The following is a 15918-nucleotide window of genomic DNA, read 5'->3' on the forward strand; positions in this document are numbered from 1 at the left end:
ACATTATAATGATCACGAGGTTTAGTTTTGTATTGTGTGCATACATATTTCACTGTGACTCAATGAATTAATTTCGACTAGTGATGAATCCGATTCACATGATTTTCTGTAAAATGATATTTGAATGTACACGTGTGTGAACATATTTAAAAACAATATTTCACCATAAACGAGTTGGCGAAATAATAAAAAAAACAAATTTAACTAATGTGGCTGGACTCTACAAGAAAGTAACAGCACACACAAGATGATAACCACACCTTCCCCACCGATAACGAAAAACAATGCTAAGTATAAAAAAAATTAAAAAATCATAAACTAACATACAAAATAAATACTAAACATACAACGATAGGGGAGCGTTCACACACAATATCTAATGATATTACAAAAAATTAATAAATTATTCACCAAAATAATATAATAACAATAAGCGCCTGCCTGCGTACCTTAAACGGCTTAGCACGTGCGACAAATTGGATCGATTGACGACTGGAAAACTTGACAACATGGCTCAAAAGCTTCAAAAATATGGCTGTACAGCGACGATACTACGTTCTAGACAAAACACAAAAAAAAATTCGAAAACTCGCGGACATTCGTCGACAACGTTGCGCTCGATACCCGTCGACCGCCTGCAACTTAAGAAAATGGAGAAAACACCGGGGGAATGAGTCCGTAGACGTGCGATCGTTACACCGCGATAACGCGAATAAATGTCGAGAACTTTCTCGATCGGCAACGTTATCGGTTGTGACCGGTTGTTACGATTATGGCCCGAAATCACGGACCGTTTGAACACAAGTGTTTTTCCATATTTCACTATAATTCGATTTTATTCTGGCAAGCATAGTTACTGTTATACTCAATATTGTTAGTTTATTTTTATAGACCAAGGCTGCAAAATTTATTTTGTTAGAAACGGACTATAATTTCAATTACGTTTAGCTGACAGTAATTTCAATTACGTTTAGCTGACAGACCATTATACGAACAAGACTTGCTTACACTTACGAATCATCTGTATTCTATACACAGACACTTAAAAATATAAGTACTTGAATCGAACAACATTTTAAACTGCACATGATTTAATATTATCAAAAAAACAAAACTTCAATAAGAATTATGAAGGGACTCATTAGCTAATAAAAATTATATCTTTTCAATATTTGGTGATAAATCTGATGTTGATAATAACATTAAAACATGGACGATTGACTGCGATATTTATTTTTAACGTAGGTTAGAGTAGAAAAAGCTTTTTATGTATGTTAATCCAAATCTACTTGAACTCTGCAATTTAAAAACGCGCGTTGTCTATGAATTGCAATCAAAATGATTAATTTTTATTTTATTTATTGTCTAATGTAGGTACTCAAATTAAAACTAAATTACTAAATTTACTACATTTAAACTTGACTTAAATTAAAAACTGTTTTTACATTTTTACTTACCTTTGTTTTAATATTCTCATATATATTAAGTTATACTGTAAAAAGTCAATTGACGTTAGTTATAATAAATAAATAAATAAATATTTACCATACATAGAGATATTTGGGAATATTTTACTTAAATTGATATTGGTTTTATAAAAAAAATCGCGTCGTTTGCAATAAAAAAAAACACTTAACAAGGATAATTAATGAAATTATAACAAATGCCGGGATAAACGGGCCAAAAGCGCTTCAGTAATATTAACAAAAAAAGTAATAATAAATATGATAAATCTAAAAATAACAATAAAATCACATACGCCCCAAACGCGTTGTAATAATATATCAAGACAAATCGTGTAAAATATAATATTTTTAACAAATATAATGGAAGATACCTTGGACGGTCTGGCGTTCGAGTGGTTATGCCCACGCGACCGTGTTTACACGTGCGACGAACGCCACAACCGGCAGAAGAATTGGTTGATCTGCAGCGTTGGTCTAGATTTACAATAACTGGCTTCTCCGCACACAACGATAACCGAAAGAAAATTTCGCGGACACGGGTCAGCTGCGGTTCGCACAGTTGTCACGCACACGAAGTTGTCCCCGGAAATAGCGACTCCACCGCGTTATGCCGCAACCACAAAAACACACGACCGGTGCCACGGGAAAAATGACGAGTCGGACGTTTACAGAGAAAGTTTCGATGGAAAAAAGTCCCGGAGTAATGGCATCTACGGACCGGTAATAATCGTATCGCGATAACGCACCGAACGAAGATTCTCGAACATTACACGCCGACACCGTTATCGGGTGCTCCGATTAACACGAAATGGGATAATTTGAACGGTGACGTGAAACTAGCGCGAACGATCTCATTTTCTAATTCGAATTATTATATAAATAGCGCAAAACAAATTTATTCGTAACGTCCAACGCACTTGTGTGGGAACAGTGAAAACGAAACATGTTTAAATGTTTATGCGTCGTGCAAGGAGGTTGTGATATGTGTATAAGATTTAATGGAAAGTTTATGTTTTGTACGGACTGTGGTATACATTTAAGTTTCTGGTTGTGCTGGGTTAACGCTCTTGGAAATTTCCACTTTACTACACGGTGTTATAGGGATTTCCACTTTTCCTCCCCCCACTCACTTTTTGGGATTTCTACTTTACCGGCCGCCACTATGGGATTCCCATCTTACCGCCCGCTGGACGGATAAATGTGATATTCCAATCTTTCGACCGTGGTCAAAAACCAAACTTTCGGTACAAGTGTGACAAAAATGTTATACCTAGAAATTCATGTTTTAATTTCAATTACCGTTTACCTTTGTGTTTATCATTTCGATTTCTTTATTGTATAGCACTTACGAGTGTAACGAGAACTTTGAATGACTGGTGAAATTATCTTTTGGGATGAAAGTAATTCAACAGTGGACGATCCTATAAGTAAGGGAGTATGTTTTGGAATTTTTCAAAAATTTCGTGGAAGATTGAATGCTCTGCAAACGCTTTCAATGCCTATAATAATACACAAAAACAGTAAGGAAATTATGTATATTGAAATAATAGTCTTGAAAGATTCTTCTGTTCTCTCTTAAAATAACAATTATGTACTATCACCATAATAACAAATTTTCATGAAAACAAAATAATTGATCTTATGTCATCGTTATTGATATACCTGTTATTTTAAGTATTATAATTTTTATTAAAAGTAAGACCTATAAGTTATTAGTGTTTTTTCATATGCAAAAATGTACATTCCAATGGTCGTCAACCTTTAATACAAAGGAATTTAATTGATTTTTATTTGAAACGTAATGTAATTAGTGTTTGAACATTTTATGAAATATAAGTTAGTGAATTATTTCGGTATTAAAAAAAAAAAAAATTGATTTTCTTTTATATATGTTTAATTTTTATGCATATTTCACATTTTCTAGGTAGAACAAATTAATAAGATCCATTAGTCATTCATTTAATTTAATTTTTAATTTTTTAAAGTTTATTATTAGTTAAATTTTGTCTGTCAAGAAAGTTACATATTAAGATTTAAATACAGTATGATTTAACACTATGAAATTTCAGTATGTTAATTTTCAAAAACAATAAGGGTTGATAAATAATTAATGTAAATAATAGGTGCTTACTATATAATATATAGTAAGTACCTATTATTTACATTATTATTATTATTTACATGGTCATATATGATGACTAGACATTCAGATATTTAACGTAATAATTATTTATGGAAAAATAGATTAGATACCTACTCTACCTATATGGTAGGTATATATAGTATATATACCTACCATATAGCTAATAGGTATCTTATCTATTTTTCCATAAATAATTATTACATTAAATATCTGAATATCTAGTCATCATATATGACCATGATTACTATGTATAAAGTGACGTTAAAAAGGTTTAAATTCACGGATAAATTATAATTTTATACCTATATTTTACTACCTAGCAGGTAATTAAAAAACTACAACTAGCAATAAGAAAGTGAGTATCCATGGATTTAAAACCGTACTTAAGTTATCATGTGATAAAATCATAAAATAAAACTAAAATGTATACAATATACTTGTATCAGTTGAATGAGTTGCATCAGATTTAAAAATATCTTTAATGTTTTTAGGGCATTTACAACAATCTAAAATGTGGTTTAGTTGACGAGTTATATCTCTTACTATTATGCAATTGCAGTAATTAAACGACTTTTTAGTTATGGTTTTATTACTTTTTTTTTACTATACTCTCTAAACACTTTATGTATTTTTGCACTATGTTTACCCATGTTCAATGTTATTCAAACGTATTCGATACACGCATAAACGTTTGAATATAAATGAGTACAGAGTAAAAATGATAATATTATATTAAATTTGTAAGTGTTAACGAATATTTACTTAATATAATCGTAATAATCGTATGAAAATAACTCGTATACAATTTTCTTGATATAAACTTTATTATAACTTGGCTATACCCCTAACCTCGTATAATTAAAACGCCATGGTGTATTTCAATGAAACATTTTACAAACTTGTCCTACAGGCCACGCTCTATTTGAATTCCTTAAGAAAACATGTAAAATGAAGGTTTTGGAAACCCTACGTGGCGACAAAAACAAGTACTGCATGACAAGTTTCAAAACCCTATATAGTGCTATTTATAAGTCACATCGAAGGGTCAATAAACCCTACGTGGCACTATATTCAAAACTGTATTTTTTGTCTTGGCGCTTAACCTGTTAATTCTATTATTTAATTGGGAAAATTGAAACGTATCATGTTTTTTGTTTATCATCATGACATCATTATTCATTACTAATCCTTATATGTTTTGTTCCAAAAAATATTTTATTGATGGTCTATCGTCCATAAATATTAAATATTTAAATATATACGTAGCCATAATTCTTAAAATATTATGAAGTCGGCAAATTTAATCAGTTGCCCCACCCTTTCAAAAGATGAAATGATGCCCCTGGTTATGATATTAAAATATATAAAAATATTATGCAAATCTGCAACAATTAGTATACTTGAGTCAGATTTACTTAACATTTTACTAATTTGTACAGAATTGAGTAAATTAATTGTTCACTTTAATTAATAGGCTCTCGAGTAAATAGGATGTCGGAAGATTTAATCTCATTACTTTTTTACATTTTTTTATTCTCACGTCCAAAATATAAATAATTGAAAATATATGTGAATAAATATAATCTCTTGATTGCATTATTAGAAAAATGATTTTATTTTTGATACGAGAGTAGAATGTAGATTGTAGCTTTGATTATTTTATGATGCATATATGCATTATATACAGTTGATATTTTTGTATTTATGAAGCACACATTCTCAATTTCATTCATATCTTTATCGAAAAAAACTGTATTTATGAATTATTAGTTTAAAAATATAGAGTTGTCAAGTATACTTTTCTAATTGTTAAAAACATTTTTTTTTTCTTTTTAAACTTCAGTAAAGACTCGAATTTGATATACAAATCGTAAAAAAAATTTATACGGAAAGAAAATACTTTCTATAATATATTATAATCATTATACGGTTCAGAGCCACGATAGTTTTATGTCATATAAAGTTTAAGTCGTGATAATAAAGTTATTTGGTCCTTACACAATAAATTACGAGTATTAGTTATTGTTACTTCTGCGTTAAACGAGAAATTTTTTTTTTTTTAAAAATATTTTACAATATAAGAAAGTAATATTTAAAAAAGTTATAAAAATTAGTAATAGCTAATATATACAGAGTTTACACGCAAAAGAAATAAAACCATACCCCAATTTTCGTTATCCTTATAATAATTTACTTGCAAACTGACAACGTAACTAGAGAAATATTGTCTATACTTATGGATTAATTGTTTTAAGCTGCCTACTGATAAATATTTAATTATTTTCTTCGATATTTATGTCGAAACTTGACTTTCGAAAATATTTACTTTATAGTGTAATTGAAAAATATTTTAAAATTTTAAAATTAGCGGTAAACCCTAAATTTTCAATAAATATTTTATTGTTATATTATTTATTGTTATATTAAATTATTATATTATTATATGTTTCATTATGCTTACATTTATTTCAACATTTACATGCTCTTTTGCAAAATATTGTTTAATATTTCAGGTTATACATATTGCCTAGAGTTTCTAGAACTGTTATTTTTTTTTTTTTTTTTAGTGAAAACGGTTTCCAAGCATTATGAAACGTTTTCGCTGAAGTTATTTATTATGTGAACGTTCTAGTTATGTTTACCCGAAAAAAATGCATTTCGTCAAATCAAAGTACTTGATCGTAATTTCGTTATATTTTATGTATCTGATTACGGTAAGGCAAGTGTCAGGGCAGTCCGAACCGAAATTTGTTTTTAATAATATGTAAATATGAAATGTAAATCGAATGGTTGAAATCATTTTTACTAATGGTCTATTTGCTGTTTATTTTGTTTAGAGATAAATGTAATAAACGAGTGTTAAACGGCCTTCAGCTTAATATACCAACAGAAAACGAACGTAGATTTAACGGTAAATATACAAATAATATTTACGTACTTTTATTTAATGTATTAAAATGTCGAGATAAAAACGGAGACTTGCAATAGTGGGATCGTATCAAAAAAATTAGCGTAATGCAGAGGTTCCCAACCAGGGTGCCGCGAAATTATTTGAAATATATATTTATTTTTTAAACGCCTTCATGAAAAATATAGTACTATGAGTAATAAAACAGATTGTGTATAATTAATTAAGTATATACAATATAAATTAATGTATTAATTATATAACACATATAATTTTTACATAGTTATACTGCGATGTTCTATTTATTTTAATTTTCATACTGGTTCAATTGCTATCGATTTGATGTGAACTTTTTTAAAGTTATTTTCAGTGAAGTTATTTACTTGTGACTTTATCTTATCTTTATTGTTTATTAATTGCTAAATAAAACCAAAATTACAAAATATAAATTTAAATATACGATGTATTACTATTGCGTATTCAGTATAAACTATAGAATATAGGGCATAGGTTATAAGATGCCTCCGAATTTTTAGAAAATAATAAAGGGTGCCGTGAGTCAAAAAGGTTGGAAACTTCTGGCCTAACGAATAACTAGAATTAATTTATTGATTTTCCATACTAAATACGGCGCAACACGTATTAAACACATCGAGTGCAGAGAAACATCGGACGATTGTCCGTCCCTGTATCGGTACAATATTAATTAACGTTGTATCGATCGTCTTAAAAATTTGATGCACAATTGCGGTCACATAGAGTTGCATTCGTACAGTTGATTTACGTGCTCACACCATAGTTTTGAAAAAATAAAAAAAAATAAAAACCAATACTAAATCCGAATACTCGTATTCGAATGAATAGGAATAAAATGAATTGTTCAAAACGCAGGTGGTCTGGTTTTTTCCATCGAATCGGTGGCTCACTGACACGGCCGAGTTAACAACGGCGCCTCTTCCGTTTTCGTCTGCATTTCAGTGGTGGTTTAGGGGGCAGACTAAAAGGCTTATAGCCTATGGCGGCTTTTTTTGGAGTGTGGCTTTTTTTTTATAGAATTAAGTGTTATTATTGACTTTTTAGGTATATTTATTTTAATATATTTTTTTTACATTTGTCATATAAACATGAATAAAAATAATTTTAAAAAGTTATAATAATATATTAATATGTACATTGTATGGTGCGTACATATAGGCTATAGTAAAAATATTACAATTATTATTACAATTTGAAAATATTTCATTTGTAATAAAATAATTACAGTTAGTTACTTTTTTATAGTTATTATTAATAACTTATTAGTACCAATGTACTTATTGGGAACATCCGACTATTCGAGTATAGGTATTTTCATATTTGGCTACTTATATTTCCGTTATGTGACTGTATAAGCATTGTTTATTTGTACTGGTAATAATGGTATCTGAAGTAAAATAATAGACATGAAATATTTTATTTTTAGAAGTTTTCTACTTTAAAGATTGAATATTTAATATTTTTTTTTTTGATAAAAAAACTGAATAAAATTTGAAGAGAAGGGTTTAGACCAAATACTGTTGGTTCCTTAGTAGAGTGATAAGGGGGGGGGGGCAGAGCCTAGGGACGCCAAAACGCTAAATCCGCCACTGTTGCATTACATTTGTTACGTTTCGACAAAAGTTGCGAAATTTGCGACAAAAGAGATCGGAAAATATAATAAAAAAATATATGTAAACTGCACCACATTCAAAAAGGTAAAAATGAAGTGCAAGGTTAAGGAGGAAGGAAAGTTTCCCGATTTTTTAGGGTAGGTTATTTCTTAACGTCGTAAACGAACGTTTTGAAGTTTCCCAACGTATTTTAATTTTTAGAATGTGCATAACAAATAATATTAGTAGTTTAGTATTATATCGCTTACCGCAGAGTTAACATACACTTTACATATACAATTTATCGTACGACAGATTGTACAACTTTTGTTTGATATGATCTCACAAACGATTATTGTAACGTGTATGATATTGTACAACGTGCATAAAATATATCGTACTACAAGTCTGCCATACGACAAATCGTAACATGTGTGATACAATGTTTGATCGATTTAACTATCATACCTTCATTTTTATCATCAAGCACGTGTGAACTACAACTGATAAGATTTGAAAACCTAATTGTATTTAATTATTCATTTGAATTAATAATATTATTGTCAAGTTTTTGTTTTATGATTTTATTTATTTAATAGAATTAATCTTGTACCTTCATAAGTAATTTATGCTTGTTTTTATATTTTTCTGATTTTCCAGTGGTAAATTAATAATTTAAACTAAGGCAATTCGTTTTATTCAGAGGTCTATGTTGGTGTACATTGGATTTAATTTGTATTTTTCATTGATACAACCCCACCTATCAGTAATCCGTAAAAACATAATGTTAGTCACCGAAAACCCCTGTATCAGATATTTTCATAGAAAAGAGGCATTTTTTTTTTTTTAAAAGTTACAAAACATGATGTCCAAAGATCCACACAGGTTTGGATAACCTTCTCTTTTTTTTATTATTCGTAAGTTTTCGTCACAAATGAGACATTTTGTTTAACCGATGGTTTTTGAACAAATGCAAAAGTATCAATCCACTCACTTCTAAATCCTCTATTTTCCTCTTCAGTTCTACGCTTTCTTTTTACAAACATCTCGTTCGCAATATTGCTATGTTTGAATACGGTGAAAAGTTTTTAGAAAAACCTCTGTTTGAAAAAAAGCACAAGAAAAAATCACCGATCCACACCGCACCAATTGAATTGACCTAACGAGCACCGTGCTCACGTATCTTTTTCTATAATTTCGTATTATACAAAATAATGATTATCGAGTTTATTAGATAGGACACTTACATATATATTATATACATCACAAAACTAATATTGTGCGATAAGGTTGATAAATATTTCGGAGTCATTATAAATAAAATATTATGTTATATTTACCTTAAATATACATCGTTTTAAGAAATTCCGAAATACTATTGCAGTAACGTACAACATAATTTATATTTCACGGGTCTCGATATTGATGCGTTTTTCGAAGAGCCACGGATTACATGTTAAGGAGCCGCAGATTCCCGACCCCTGCTCTATATCACGGGCTATCCGTCCATTATAAAATCGATGCTTATACCTACAAAAAAAATTTAGCTTTGAAAATTGCATGATATATTTTACATTCGATTTTCATATTTGATTGAGCCCCCTCTCTAATCGTGTAAACATCTTACAATGTATAAGACCGATTGACACGCGACGTGATTTTACAACGGAGTGTATTTGGGGATCCACCAACGACGCGACCGACGGACGATACGTGCGTCCGGCAGTGCTGGTCGTTTGGCAGTCGCGTCGCACGTAAAATATATTACGTAAAATATATATATAATATATATATAATATATTATTAAATATATATTTAATATATTTATATATTAAATATATATAAATATATTACATGTACAATTATTGTTGAACAGTTAACGACTGATAAGTAATCGAACGATGCATAAAAAATGATAGTAATAATCGCACGACAATCGCTTCGTGTGCGAACGCACAATCGCACAGATCGATCGTATTGCTTATATTATTATTATTATTTATTTATTTACGCCCTTTCGGGTAAAGAGTGTAGGTATATAAGTGTTATTATAAACATAGAAAATTTACATTAATTACAGAATATATGAACAGAAATAAAATATTATATTTAAAACTTTATACTTATAACAATTATTTATTATTTATCTGAAACCTAGACTTAAACTTAATATCGTATAAACCATGCGTACATCGCATAGCGTGTCAATCGCCTCGTGCGCGAAGTGCCTAAAAAATCTTAGAGGACTTTATTATATATTTTTATATATAGGCGATTATTTTTTGGAAGATGTTTCCGCCCTATCTGCATGCACTTATAAAGGGCCTCATATCTCGGGCAGCTTAGGGTCTCATTAAGTCTAAATCCTCTCCACCACGATTGGTGAATTTTCAACTTTCCTTCGTCTGGTGTATAGTTGGGAGCATGAAAAATAAGTTTTGGTACCCGCTATCATAACCATTGGTTCTCAACTTTGTACCGTCACGCTGCCGTTACGTATCGTATTCACGAGCACGAATAATGAGCGATAATCACAGATATAGGTATATGTATATATAGTTTTTTTATATATCTGTGGCGATAACATGAACAATGAGCATAGATTTGATAACCACTTTAGAAAAACAGCTGCTCAGCACATGACGAGCAGCGATCATTTTTCGTGCTCTCGACTATAGTGTCTCCGGAGTTTTGTTCGCGATTCGCATCCGTACCCTTGACACACGACACGATACACGCCATACAGTCACGTTTACATAATCAAAGACCGAGAGGCACGAGTTTTACCGATTTTTAACCGCCCAGCACTCGTCGAGATTCCGTTCTTCTTGCCCCGAGCAGCAGAACACGAGAAGCATATGATTCGAAAAATGTAAATGTTGTCATAAAAACTGCCGTCGCAACGTTCCCGGTACCGTGTGGACCCATACGTGGTAACATCTTAACGCCTCGGACAGTAAATCATAAACGGCCGTAAAACTTTTTCCCCGTGTAAGTCTCAGGCCGGGTCATCGGTTAACGGTCGATGGCGAAATCGTTACCGCACACGGCCGGGCGCGACGTTTTTATCGTTCGCCGCGGATGACACGCACTTTTCACCTGCCGCTACGAATTCCCGACAGTCACGTACGTGTGCTGTTGACATCTCATTGCCATTATTATGATACCACTCAGTGCTCGACTTGGCAAAATCAAAGAAAGGGGACCCTATTTACTTTAAAAAAAAAGAGCGCACCGAAAAATTGTTAAGCGTTATAATTATAACGTAATAATAGTAGGGGGACGCTAACATTTTTGAAAATCAGTCCGGGGTACTTCGTCCTCCTGCAACCCCCACGAGTCAAGCACTGGATACACTCGTATCAGCGGAAAGTTCATCGTTGCGTCTTAAACCGGTCGTCCCACACGACTCGTGTACTTCACGAGCACATAGTAATCGCGTGTGTTCGCCGATTATTTTGATTTGACGATTTGATCGCTCCTCCACACACTCCGTACACTTGTCGATCAATGAACACGATCGATCAATCAATCATTTCTTTGACTCGTGTCGCATTTACCGACAACCGATGGGAATCCACCGGTGTGAATCGGCGAGTGAAAATGATCGCCATACTTGACGATTAAGTACCTACACGACTTGTAAAGCATCACGATTGACGATTATTCACGATTCGTGCGGGACCGGCTTGACGGTGCGCTTTGATTTTGTATCCAATCGCTCGTCCGCACGCAACCGCAACGGCTCTTGCAGTCGAGTTTACATCACCGCAGTAGTGTCGCGGGCGCACGTTCAATCCAGAACTAGGGAGTGAGTGCTGAGAAAACCGAATCTACCAGACCCATTTTTTTAGTCTTACCGTTTAACTATAAACATAGCGATTTTCTGTAATTTAATAAAACAGTATTAAAAAATATCATTATTTTTTATCAATAAGCGATTTATGCATTTAATTTCGTATGAAATATCAACCTCGGAATGTTGTTGTTCGTAGAACTTTTATGCTTTTGTTTTCGACAAGTTGGATAGTTAAAAATCATATGTTTAATTTTACAGACTGGAATGCACTGTTCACCGAGCGACACAGTAAAATGGACGCAACTCCTGCGTTTCGATACGTGCGGGCGACCATGAATACCAATTTAAGAATTTCAAAGGGTATTTAAATGCGATACGTAATGTTAATCCATATAAGTTATTTTATTTCGTATAATTTCGATCAACGGTAATGTACCGTGTACCGGTCGAATTTACAGCCGATAGAAATGTAAAACGTTTTGTTGTACTCATATAATTATTTACAAACTTTTTAAAATAATTTTTCACTAATTAATTGAATATTATTATAAACGGTTCATACTGTTCAAGAAATGTACATAAGAATATGCGTAAAAAAAATAAAAAAATAAAAACGAATGATTAAAATAGACCGTGGTGAAATAACCGGATCGCCAAACAGAAAACCATAGGTAATAATATAACCATGCACTGTGCATTGTAGACTACTGTTCAAAGCGTACTCAAGTTCGTTTCAAAATTCGAATTTTTCATTTAGTTTTATCTGTGCTATTATAGTATTGTGTCCCATACTCCGTAGTTAGGTTTCAATCAATGTCAAATGTATCAACGATATTTACCAATAAGAACATTTTGTACATTTTTTTTGTATGACTTTTATCGAAAAAACAAAATGCAGTTCGTCCCCCACCATATGCGCAATTAGAGTAAAAAAATTGGGGGGGCTTCAGCCCCTCATATAACTTTTTCAATCACTGAATATCAGAAGCTTTTTTTCCACCCTTTACCCTCTATAAAAAATGTGTTTATTGAAAGGCAAGTAAAATTTAAAAATAAATAATAAAACAATAATTCGCTTTTAAGTATAGATAACACATTTAATATAGTTTTTTACATTTATATTCTTATTTTTCTATTTTTTTTTATCAAATGTATTTAAAATAATTTCGGTGTCAACAATAATATCTCTCTCATTATTAAGTATTGCGAATTTCGAAAACCGTTCCTGTGACATAGTAGACCTGAGATAATTATTAATTCTTTTTATTGCAGAAAATGACCGTTCGCAAGTAGCCGAACTGACCGGAAGAGTGATAGCCAATTAAATAATTTTAAAAAGATTTGGAAACGTAACTTTAGATATATTTTCTTTGATGGTTAAATAGTTAGACTCTAGAAATAATAGAAATATTATTTAAGACTATGATTATAATATTGTTACTAAAAAAAGAATAACAAAAATGTATTTTATTCGTTTTTTCAGTAGTAATTACATATTTTTTTTTATTTATCAATATAATAATATAAAGTTCTGTATGTTTTTTGGGGGGCTTTGAATGTTTTTGAGGAGGCTTAGCCCCTCCAGCCCCCCTAATTGCGCCTATGTCCCCCATCCTTTCATTAGGAAAAAGCTGAGCACGCCGCTGACAGTGTGGTATTATTATGATCTCGGCGTGTGGCAACGGTATAATACCAATATGAACTCCTCGTACTTGCAAGCGTTTGAAAAACAACTTGAACGTAAAATGTATTGCCTAAAAGTAAACATACGGCGTATCGAGTTGTACCACCGTAACAGTTTTGTTTTACGTTCCGAGCGGAGTGACGTGGAAAATAATAAAAGGGGTTTTTCTTTTCTACCGTTTTCGTCCCACGGCTTTTCGCTACCACGTTATTGGTGCTGCGATCTATTTTTCGAACTGCGTAACACAACTGATCTGATATGTTTTCGGTCCGTCCTGTTGTCGACGAATCAACGTGAAGACAATAGCAAGTGTGTCAAACGGACGAAAATAAATCGGTTTAAGATAAAAAAAATTAAAATAAAAAAATAATAAGGACAAATCATTTCGGCTCCGTTGTTCGTTCGTTGCAACCCATCGTTGGCCCTCCGAACAGTTGTTTCGTGCGTTACGCCGCGCGCTCAAACGTCCGCCGAAATCGTATCGAAATGACCGAAATACGTATTGTACGACGTTTCAGATCGTGGTTGGTGGAATATCCTGGCCAAAGTGACGGGTAGAGACCGGACATCGAAGTTTAAGACTGACGACGCCGACCCGGCCGACGAACCGCCGAGTCGCCGATCGCGTTCCGTCAGTGAACCGGGCAGGCGAATGTTCGAGCCGAACGTCCTGAAAATTGGAGAAAACAACTGGTACAGTTCGAAAATGCATTCGTATCGTACCAAAGCTCCGAAGAGGTGCGCGTTAACGTTTTGAAAAAAAACAATTGCTTTTCGGAAAAACGTGTATGTCTGTTGTCGTCATCAACAATATATGTTATTAATATTATGCTGCACGTCTACTCGAGTTTTCTCGGTCCGTTCGGCGCACACACAGTTCATCGGCTCCGATCGCGATATCGTTTTACGATTTGTCTCGTTTTATACGACAATATTATTATTGCTAGCGTGAGTACGAGAAATGTATGCGGTAACAATGGAAGGGAAAAGAGTATATAGATGTGTGTCGAGTCTTACCGATGATGTTTTCGATTACTTGCTAATTTATTTGCACGTCGTTATAAATACGTTCGATTGTGCTCGCGAAATTAACAGTCGTTAAAAAACGCCCGAGTTCAGTATGACAACGTCGAACGAAATCGGCGGAACGAACAAAATCGTTTAGGTGAAATCAACAGCGTTTATCAGTTATCGCGGTAACACTATAGTTGCGAACGCGTCGAACGTACATAAGGTCAGACTCGTATACGGAATACCTGCGTGATACAGAAACCTAAAATCAAATATCGCGTAACACCAGGTGTTACAAAAATGTGTCTCGATACTTTTTTCATTTACTTCACTTTTTTTCATCGCAGTACAGCGACTAAATATCAAAACTGGTAGTTGTATTGTTACGTTTATCACCTTTATCACAGTCTTGACACGGTTATGAACAGGTGCGTTTGATTAAATCGTAACGAATGTGTAAGAACCACTACAAATGCCAGTAAGGCATTCAATCTCTATGACCCATTGTAATGTTTAACCATCTTGTCTCTGTACGTTTTTGTTATTCTCAGGTTTTGCATCGTAAAATCTTCCGGTTGCCTAATGAATCGAAGTTTAAAAATAATTTAGAAAGCTGTCCGGTAAAATAAAGGAACACTGCGACAGTGGCACGCGGAATATTCAACGGACTATTAGTTATCCAGAGGATGACGGGTGTCTACTTTCTAGATGGCAATGTAAACACGTGCAATGATTTATCACAAATATGTAAATTCATTGAAATCCAAATGAATATTTTTTTAAACGGATGTGATATTGATGGGTAACGGGTTAAGTGCTCGCCTCTGAAGGACTGCATCGCGGCGGGGCCTTGACCTCCGAGTCTTCAAGTTCAGATACGTTCGATCGTATCGAATGGGATCGTCTTCGACGAGACGTGATTATTCGCTGTGTGTGAAAATCAACAAGGCCCATGTCTTTCAAAAAAAAGTTAAAAATAAAATAAAATAGACCAGAACGGAGACAACTATAGTCCGTCGGATCGAGGTTTTCGCGGATCGTTTTTATAATGTTGTATACGTCTTGTTCCGATCGACGGCCAAACCGGAAAACGTAATCGTTATCTCCGTACGCGCGAAGTCTGCGTAGCTATTTTTCCGTCGTTTTCAGATACGGCTAAATTATTTTCTCTGATCACCGTCGCGATCACATCGAATTCGTGTATTTAATCGTTATCGTGTATTTCAGCCACTATTTTTCATTAAAATTCGTACTACACATTTTTGAACGTACAACGATA

This window comes from Sipha flava, unplaced genomic scaffold (genome assembly GCF_003268045.1).
Source record: "Sipha flava isolate LNK unplaced genomic scaffold, YSA_version1 340_pilon_pilon, whole genome shotgun sequence".
Lineage (NCBI taxonomy): Eukaryota > Metazoa > Arthropoda > Insecta > Hemiptera > Aphididae > Sipha > Sipha flava.